General features: G+C 52.1%; 1 protein-coding gene across 5 annotated transcripts in view; it reads right to left on the reverse strand.

The window, feature by feature from the left end:
- The window catches only part of LOC105468992 (sodium voltage-gated channel alpha subunit 4), a 59,004-nt gene extending 50,501 nt beyond the window's left edge, over positions 1–8,503 (reverse strand). For 2 of the 5 annotated variants that reach the window (XR_011615938.1, XM_011719501.3), the window contains exons 1-3: positions 8,372–8,496; positions 7,534–7,696; positions 407–699 (exon numbers count right to left, since the gene is read on the reverse strand). The gene's annotated coding sequence lies outside the window, so the exon portion shown is untranslated. Of the gene's footprint in view, positions 1–406; positions 700–7,533; positions 7,697–8,055; positions 8,139–8,371 lie in introns of those variants that run through there. The other 3 variants (XM_011719498.3, XM_011719496.3, XM_071083440.1) reach the window with 3 other exon arrangements.
- Between the last annotated feature and the right edge of the window lie 10 nt (positions 8,504–8,513).

Here is an 8,513-nt window from a genome sequence, read left to right on the forward strand (position 1 = left end):
CTCCTCTCCTGAAGAAACTGCAGCCCCGTTCTGTGTCCCTTGGGTCACCCATGCCCCTCCAGAGCCAAGCCTTAGCCCGTGGGCTGTTTGTGACCAGAACAAGGAACCTTGCTGAGGGCAGTGACAGTTTGCCAGGCAGGGGCAGAAGGAACAGATGACGGGACAGAGAGAGGCAAGTCTGGGGCCAGAGAGAGGGCCCAGGCACCAGAAGTTTCGGCAGGGGCTGTGGGACAGAGCGGGGCTCAGGCCGCAGAGCCCCGTGTGGGCAGGCGGTCAGCAGTACCCAGAACAAAGTGGTGACTTCCTCAGAGCCACGCTGGGGTTCGGGCCAGAGAGGTCTCCCCCTGGGGGTGGCCTGCCCCTTGGGGTACCCAGCCCGGAGCGGGTGTGGGGGCGCAGTACTCACTATTGGACGGGAGCAGAGCGGTTGCTGACAAGCCCAGAGCGCCGTGCCCACCTCAGGCTGGGGCTGGAACTCTGGGGGACTTGGCTGGGGGGCCGGGCCGGCGAGGACAGCTGCTGCCTCTGATGTCACAGGGTCATGAGTGAAACCTGAGGACTGGGCCAATCTTCAGGTGGGAGCCTCGGTCACACTTCCCTCGCCGGGTGTGCTCTGGACTCAGCCTGCTTGGCTCCGGCCTCACCGCTTGGGCTCCAGCCTCACTGCTCTAGGAGTGACAGACTCCCGGGCACACGCATCTATTCACATGGACACACACACACTCACTCACTGGGACACATGTATGAGCCTACATAAGTGGTTCCTCTCCCAACCTGGACAGTTTACACAGGCTCACCTCACACTCGAATCTCCACACTTATTCCCAGAAGCACTCCTGAGGTACACACTGGCTCACACTCAGTCACTCGAGTGCACACTCACAGACACACCCACACAAAAGCTGTGCTCCCACAGGCTCAGTCATGTGCAAATCACCCTTCATACGTTCACGCAGATGCTTCCTCTGCTGTTATACCCGTTCACACACACGCCTCCAGCTCACATGCACAAACACACTTGCACCCACGCAGCAGTCTTGTGCATATACACATGGCTTCTAGTTGCGCCCACAGGCACACTTGTGTCCCGAGCAACTCAAATGCCATATCGCACAGACACAAGACTCTTACTGAGTGCCTGCCTGGGTGTACACACACCACAGCACAAGCATACATACACGCACCCACAACTACAGCCACAGCCACACCCACTCCCACACCCACTCCTACAGCCACACACACCCACACCCACTCCCCTCCACACACACCCACAGTCATGCCCGTGTTTATGGATTTCACGCATGTGACATGCTCCCATTCACGTGGAGAAGTACCACTAGCATGGTCACCAGATGTGCGACAAGCATATGCCCATCTGTACACCCACAGCCGTACCCTCACATCACACACTGGACACACACAAGTGCATGAACACCCCCGCCCCTAGCTGTTTAGCTGGACCACACAGACGTCTCCAGGTCCCTTCTCCACCCCCACGCCCACCCCCCTGGCTGGACATCTGTCCCTGGCTGAGGGAGGGCTGTGCTGGGGGCCAGGTTGATGGACCCCACCTCATCCCTCCACTCTGGGGCTCTGGTGACCCCTGGTGGAGCCGCTGTGAAGTGCCCCCTGGCTGCCAGCTGGAGAAACCCCTGGGGAATCCTGTCGCCCAACCCTCGTTCTACCAAATCTGTCAGCCTTGGCAATCCTGTGCCACCATCTTTCCCAGCAGCTCAGAGGTCCAGCGGCTTCCCTGGGCCCCGAGTGAGCTGAGCCCAGGTCAGAGCAGCCTTTGATGGAAGCATAGGGAGGCCTGGGGAAGGGCTGCTCTCCCCTGTCCCCACAGCAGCTCTGCCCAGACCCTGTGGACACAGCCTCAGTCCTTGCTGAGCCCCTCCTGGGGGCCAGGCCTGCCCGTGGTTCAGGAAGTTCCTGCCAGGCCCGATGCGCATCTCTGCCCAGCCCTGCTCTGGCTGTGGCCTGTGGTCCCCACGGAGTCGCCTCACACCCCCAGGGCTGTTTTCTAAACCTAGGTGTGGCACTGGTGTTCTCTATGCAGAGAATTCTGACTTGTGATGGTTCCATTTAGGATTTTTTATTTCTTTCTCTCTCTCTTTCTTTCCTTCTTTCTTTCTTCCTTTTTTTTTTTTTTTTTTTTAATGGAGTTTCACTCTTTTTGCCCAGGCTGGAGTGCCATGGTGTGATCTTGGCTCACTGCAACTACCGCCTCCCAGGTTCAAGTGATTCTCCTGCCTCAGCCTCCCAAGTAGCTGGGGTTACAGGTGCCCACCACCACACCCGTCTAATTTTGTATTTTTAGTAGAGATGGAGTTTCTCCATGTTGGCCAGGGTGGTCTCAAACTTCTGACCTCAGGTGATCTGCCCACCTTGGCCTCCCAAAGTGCTGGGATTACAGGCATGAGCCTCTGCGCCCAGCCCATTTAGGATTTTTTCGGCTTCACGATGGGTTTATTGGGACAGAGCCCATGGTAAGTGGAGGGGCACCTGCACTCGGTTCTTTCTCCAGCTCTGCTCACTGGAGAGACATGCACAAACACACTTGCACCTGCACAGTGGGCTTGTGCACACACGTAGCTTCTATATGCGCCCAGAGGCACACTTGTGCCACCAGCAACACAAACGCCGCATCGCACAGACACAAGACTCTTCCTGAGTGCCCATCTGTGTGTACACACACCACAGCACGAGCCCATATACTCACAACTACAGCCACACCCACACTCACCCCCACTCACTGGAGTTTCATTGCTGATGTAAGCCAAGTGCCTGCCCAGCCCCCGCCTTCTTCGCCAGGGTCTGCTTCTTCTAGCTTTCGGAGGAAAAGCAAACATTTTTTCCCATTTCTTTCCCATGCTGTCTCCCTGAAGCTGCTCCTCAGGGGTCCTCTCATTACCCCCAGCCCTGCTGTGGCTTTGGGTCACTTTGCTGCTGGTCACCATCTGGGACTGCTGGTCACCACCCCGATGATCACTGGGCCACTGCTCCCTGTCTGTGGGCGTGGGAGAAGAGGGGGTGGGAGCTGCTGTCATTCCCATTTATGGCTCTACTCCTTGGTTTCTGCCTCGCCACTGCCCAAAACTACAGGGCAAGACCTTTTTTAAAGAGCAATTAGAGTAATTGAAGGGGATTACCACATATGAGCAGGCAGGGCTGCTACATTCCGTTGCATGGGTTGCGTACTTCACAATTCTGGACACCAAGCGCATTTGAAGGCATTGTAGATTAGCATAACTTAAGATGATAAGGTTCTGAAAGATGGCAGCAAAACGCCTAGGGGAAGGGGCTAATTTTCCTAATTTGCACAAAGTGTCTTTGGACTAGGGATGGGAATGATTGAACAAGAAAAGCTGTATGTTAAATATGGCTTTTTCTTCACAACCTAAGGGGAACGAATGTTTCCCTCTCTTGGCTCCTTCCTTTGGGGAGCGGCTTCCTCCCCTACTCCATCCAAATATGTGATTCTGCGGAGTTGCTGCTTAAAGGATGACCCCCTCCCCTAACACAGGGAGGGGCATGTTACCCACCTCTGGCCAATCCTTTGGGCCATAGTGGCTCATCCAAAACCTGAGGACACGACTCAAGCTGAACCAATCACAGTCCTTCCCTGGGAATTATGTGTACTGAGATTAAAGGAAAGACAATCTCTCTGGTCTTGGGAGTTTCTAAATGTGTCTGAAGGAGCCGTAGTGTGTCTCCCACCTGTGAAGGAAACTTGTCTGTAGGAGGAGGGAACAGGGACATCAAACAGAGAAGCAGAGATGTAGGAGGGGAAGGAAGGAGGAAAGAAGGAAGGAAGGAAGGGGAAGGGAGGTAGGGAAGGAAGGAAAGAAGGAAGGAGGGAAAGAAGGAAGGAAGGAAGGAGGGAAGAAAGGAAGGAAAGAAGGAAAGAGAGAGAGAATGAGGGAGGAAGGAAGGAGGGAAGGAGGGAGGGAGGGAAGAAAGGAAAGAAGGAATGAGGGAGGGAGGGAAGGAGGGAAGGAAGGAGGAGACAGGGCCCTGAAGACACTGAGTCTCTGAAACAGTTAAACTATAGACCAACTCCATTACTGTCCTGTCACATGAGCCAAAAAAGCCCACCCTTTTCCCTTAACCTAGTTTAAATTTTCAGTTACCCACAAACAAAATAATTCTGCGAAACAGAACCACATCTCAGAACCTGACCCACAGGAATTGGCCTGGTCACACCCCACTCCACCCCTACCCCCACCCCTGGCCTGCTCACTCAGCTTCCTCCCTGAGTGGTTGGGTTGGGGTGATTTCCCGGGAGCTGCATCAGGTTGCTCCCCCATGGGTGGTGGCACCCTGACTCCAGGGGGCCGGGAGGGGAGGCTCTGGAACTCCACCCCTCAGTGCATTTCCAATGGAGTGGGACCTCGAAGCCAGGTCCCCAACACAGGGCATCCCACCTGTGCAATGTGCTCGCTTATAAGTCCTCAGAGTACCTGCAGGTGTCTGCTGGACAAAAGCACACTTGTGTATCTCACCAGAATAAGCATAATTTGCAGAAACAGTGCAGCCAGAGCTGCTAGGCAGAAAATTGAGGTTTCTCCACTGTTGAATTTTCGAGATTCCCTCTCTCCCGCATATCTACTCAATAATATAATTCTGCAGAGCAATACTTAGCTCCTTTCCTTCAATTTTCATATTGCAGTTCCTTCCAATTTGTGTCTCTTTAGGAACTGCACCCGAGGAAAGGGATGATTTGCTGGGGTCACTCTCTGAACAATGCTTCCTCAACTGTACCAAAAATAGCTTTGAAATTTCCACTTGAATTCTTAGAAAGGGTTCTTTTCTCTCCATTTCCATCTGAGGGAAAGTGGAGGTAGCTTATTTTCACAATTCCGTGGTTTCTAATAATGGCACAATTTTATTTTGAGTGAACTGTCTTAATTCACTCAACCATCCCCCTATTATTAGACATTGGGTAATGTTCAATTTTTTCTTTTTCTTTTTCTTTTTTTTTTTTTTTTTTTTTGAGACAGAGTCTCACTATGTCACCTGGTGCAATGGCGTCATCTCAGCTCAGTGCAACCTCCACCTCCCGGGTTCAAGCAATTCTCCTGCCTTAACCTCCCTAGTAGCTGTGATTACAAGTGCCTGCCACCATGCCTGGCTAATTTTTGTATTTCTAGTAGAGACGGGGTTTCATAATGTTGGCTAGGCTGGTCTTGAACTTCTGACCTCAAATGACCCACCTGCCTTGGCCTCCCAAAGTGCTGGAATTACAGGCGTGAGCCACCATGTCCTGCCAAATGTTCAATTTTTAACCTTTAAAAATAACACTATGATGAACGTGTTTGAGTATAAATCTTTTCCTATGTTTAGCTTATTCCCAGAAATAGATTTACCAAGGCAATGGGGAGGACTTATAGTACATATTGTCTTGGGCCACTGAAAAAAAAAATCCAAAGAGGCCAACAAGAGTTCCTATTGAGAAGAAAATAAAAAGGAAATAGGTGGAGTGTTCAGCGTCTCAAAGAAAATAATAGTAGGCAAGGCAAATAGCAGGAAAGTAAGTCACCTCCTATTCTGCTGCGCTGATGGGAGACCTTCTATGAGCAAAATAGCTCAGGCAGATAAGTGTGTGGCTTTCCTTTCTTCATGGCAAATGCTTCCGTTTCTTTTGACAAAGAAATCGAACTCAATACCACAAGCCAGAGAGTTTTGATCTCAGCCTTGTTTTTCAAAATACAAGTGGTCAACATGCACTTTTACTTCTGAGGCACTGGAATGATCACCTCCCCCTGACTGTTTTCTACGGCCACCTCTAGCCTGCTGCAGGCTTCCTTAGAGGGACAAGGGTGGCAGCTTCTTTGCTAGGCCCCCTGCCTCCAGCCTTGCCTCAGTTGAACCTATTGACCATTGTACACCCAAACTAATTTTCTTCAATGTCTATTTTAGTATTTCACATCTCTGAAAGCAAATGTATCATAGAGCTACTTAAGTCCCTTTTCCAGGAGTTTTCAGTAGCCTGGGGGCAGATGTGGAGTGAGTAGGAGGCTGATGTCTTTGCTGGGATCCCCCAAAAGCAGACCCTGACACAAGGCTTGGGGAACAGTAGTTTCTTTGGAAGGAGATCCCAGTGAGCACTACGAGAGAGTGGAGAAGGGACAGGGAGAGGAGAAAAGGCAGTAAAGTGTGCGTTTCTGAGCGGGTCACTGTGGGCCATCCGGGCACAAGCCCACGGGCATCACTGAGAGGCTGTGTGGGAGACACCACCTCAGAGTTGCCGCACTGAGGCCAGGAGGCTGCGAGTTTAGCTATCAACTCGCATCCATTATTGCTTGTGGGCTGCTCCTGGGCCACTGTCTGGCCTGTCTCACCTGTGGCCACGTGTCCTCAGGTGGAGGGGCTGTAGGTGAGTGCAGGAACCCTCTGCAGAAGACTCTGGGGGAGGCTGGGGGTACAGGCCAGCTCTGACAGCTGCTCCATAGTTGGATCTATATATACATACACACGTATATGCATATGAATTTTTTTTTTTTTTTAGATGGAGTCTCTGTAGCCCAGGCCAAAGTGCAGTGGCATGATCTCAGCTCACTGCAACCTCCACCTCCCAGGTTCAAGCGATTCTCGTGCCTCAGCCTCCTGGGTATCTGGGATTGCAGGCACCTGCCACCACGCCTGGCTAATATTTGTACTTTTAGTAGAGACAGGGTTTCAACATGTTGGCCAGGCTGGTCTCAAACTCCTGACCTCAAGTGATCTGCCTGCCTTGGCCTCCCAAACTGCTGGGATTACAGGCGTGAGCCACCGTGCACGGCCTTATGCATATGATTTTTAAAACAAAAATAAGATCTTACTATGCTTACTGATATTTTTGACTCAACTCTCTTGGACAACTTTCCACATCAACAGAAATATTCTATTCCCACATTATCCATGGTTGAACAATATTCTATTGGAAGGATGCATCCCCATGACACATTTGTTTTTTTGTTTTAGAAACTGGGTCTCATCCTGTTGCCCAGGCTGGAGTGCAGAGACGTGATCATAGCTCACAGCATCCTTGAATCCCTGGGCTCGAGCGATCCTCCTGCCTCAGCCTCCTGAGTAGCTGGGACTATAGGCACAAGCCACTGCACCTGACCCCCTATCAGACATTTGTTATTTCTAAATGTGGTTGACATAAACAAAGGTAGACAAGAAGAATGTTCCTGAAACAGGACTGGCCACATCACTCAGTATCTCCCTCTTGCTTGAAACCCACCAATATCTCTCCATTACCCACAGGGCCAAGCCTAAATTCCAAACCTTGGCATTCAAGTCTGACCTGTCCCTGGACCTCTGCTCTCTGCCCAGCTCCTCTTCCACAGTCTGACAGTTTGACCCACGGCGTCATCTCAGGTCCTGTCCATTCACACACCTGGGTCTTGGCTTGGGTTCTGTCCCCAGCCTGATAGCACCCGTCTTTCCATTCTGCTTGGCCCCATCAAGGACTGCCTTCCTTGGAACTCCATCCCTCACTGGTCAGGTCCTCTCTTTTTCATTATCCCTGGGGCGTAGTCTTACCTTTCTGCTCTCTTTTCATGGATACATTTTCACTTCCCAACAGTGCTGGGACCAATGACCATACTGCTTATGCCTCCAGGGTTCAGATGGCACATTGCACATGCAGACACTTCCTTGGTCAAGGTTTGCTGACGATGAGCAAAATGGTTGGTTCTCTTTCTACCTGGAATGAGAGTGGAGATGGAGAGAGGCACCTCTGTGTTCTACTCACTGGGGGGCTGTGACCCCAGTGCCTGGATTTCAGCTTGTTGATGGCTACTGAAGCCATAAGACCCATGGGGACAGTAAAGCAATGCTCACAGGCCTGCTCCCCTAGAGACAGTGACTATGGAGCAAAGGAAGAGGTGGGAATGGTCTTTCTGGTTCTTACTCCAGGACTGGCAGGAAGGGGAGCTGACATGGAGAGTGGGGGAAGGGCTACTCAGGGTGCTAAGCCCAGCTTCCTGTCTGGATTTTCCTTGACTGCTGCCGGGGGCCTATCTTAGGATGGTCACAGCTGCAGAAATAGATCTCCCCTTTCACCTGTTCTTAAGCAAGGAAGACCTTGCTAACTTCCTGTCAGAAGAATGCGTGCTTTGGTAACTTTTCCAGTATGGGAGGCAGTACTGGGACGCCGGTGCTGAAGTCATCACGAAGCCCCTCTCTCTGTCAGAGTGACAGGGAACAGACCCTCTGCCTTCCTCACTCGCCTGCCCTGGCCCCCAGCCTGCTCCTACAAAAGTCTCTGTTTCTCCTGAACTTTTCAGATGAGTCAATCGGGCTCTGGGACCCCGAAACCAAGCCTCCCTAACCACTCGCTTATTCACTCAACAAACACAGCCCCCTTGCCCGCACTAACCCAGGCGCAGTTCTAGGGACGAGCAAGGGGCGGGGAGGGGAGCCCGGAGCAGCGCGGCGGGAGGTTGACATGCCGGGGAGGAGACCGGCCTCCTGGTGGCAGGGGAGGGCTCCTGGGGACCCCAAGTCCGCGGAGGAGGAGA

Source organism: Macaca nemestrina, chromosome 17, assembly GCF_043159975.1.
Source record: "Macaca nemestrina isolate mMacNem1 chromosome 17, mMacNem.hap1, whole genome shotgun sequence".
Taxonomy (NCBI): domain Eukaryota; kingdom Metazoa; phylum Chordata; class Mammalia; order Primates; family Cercopithecidae; genus Macaca; species Macaca nemestrina.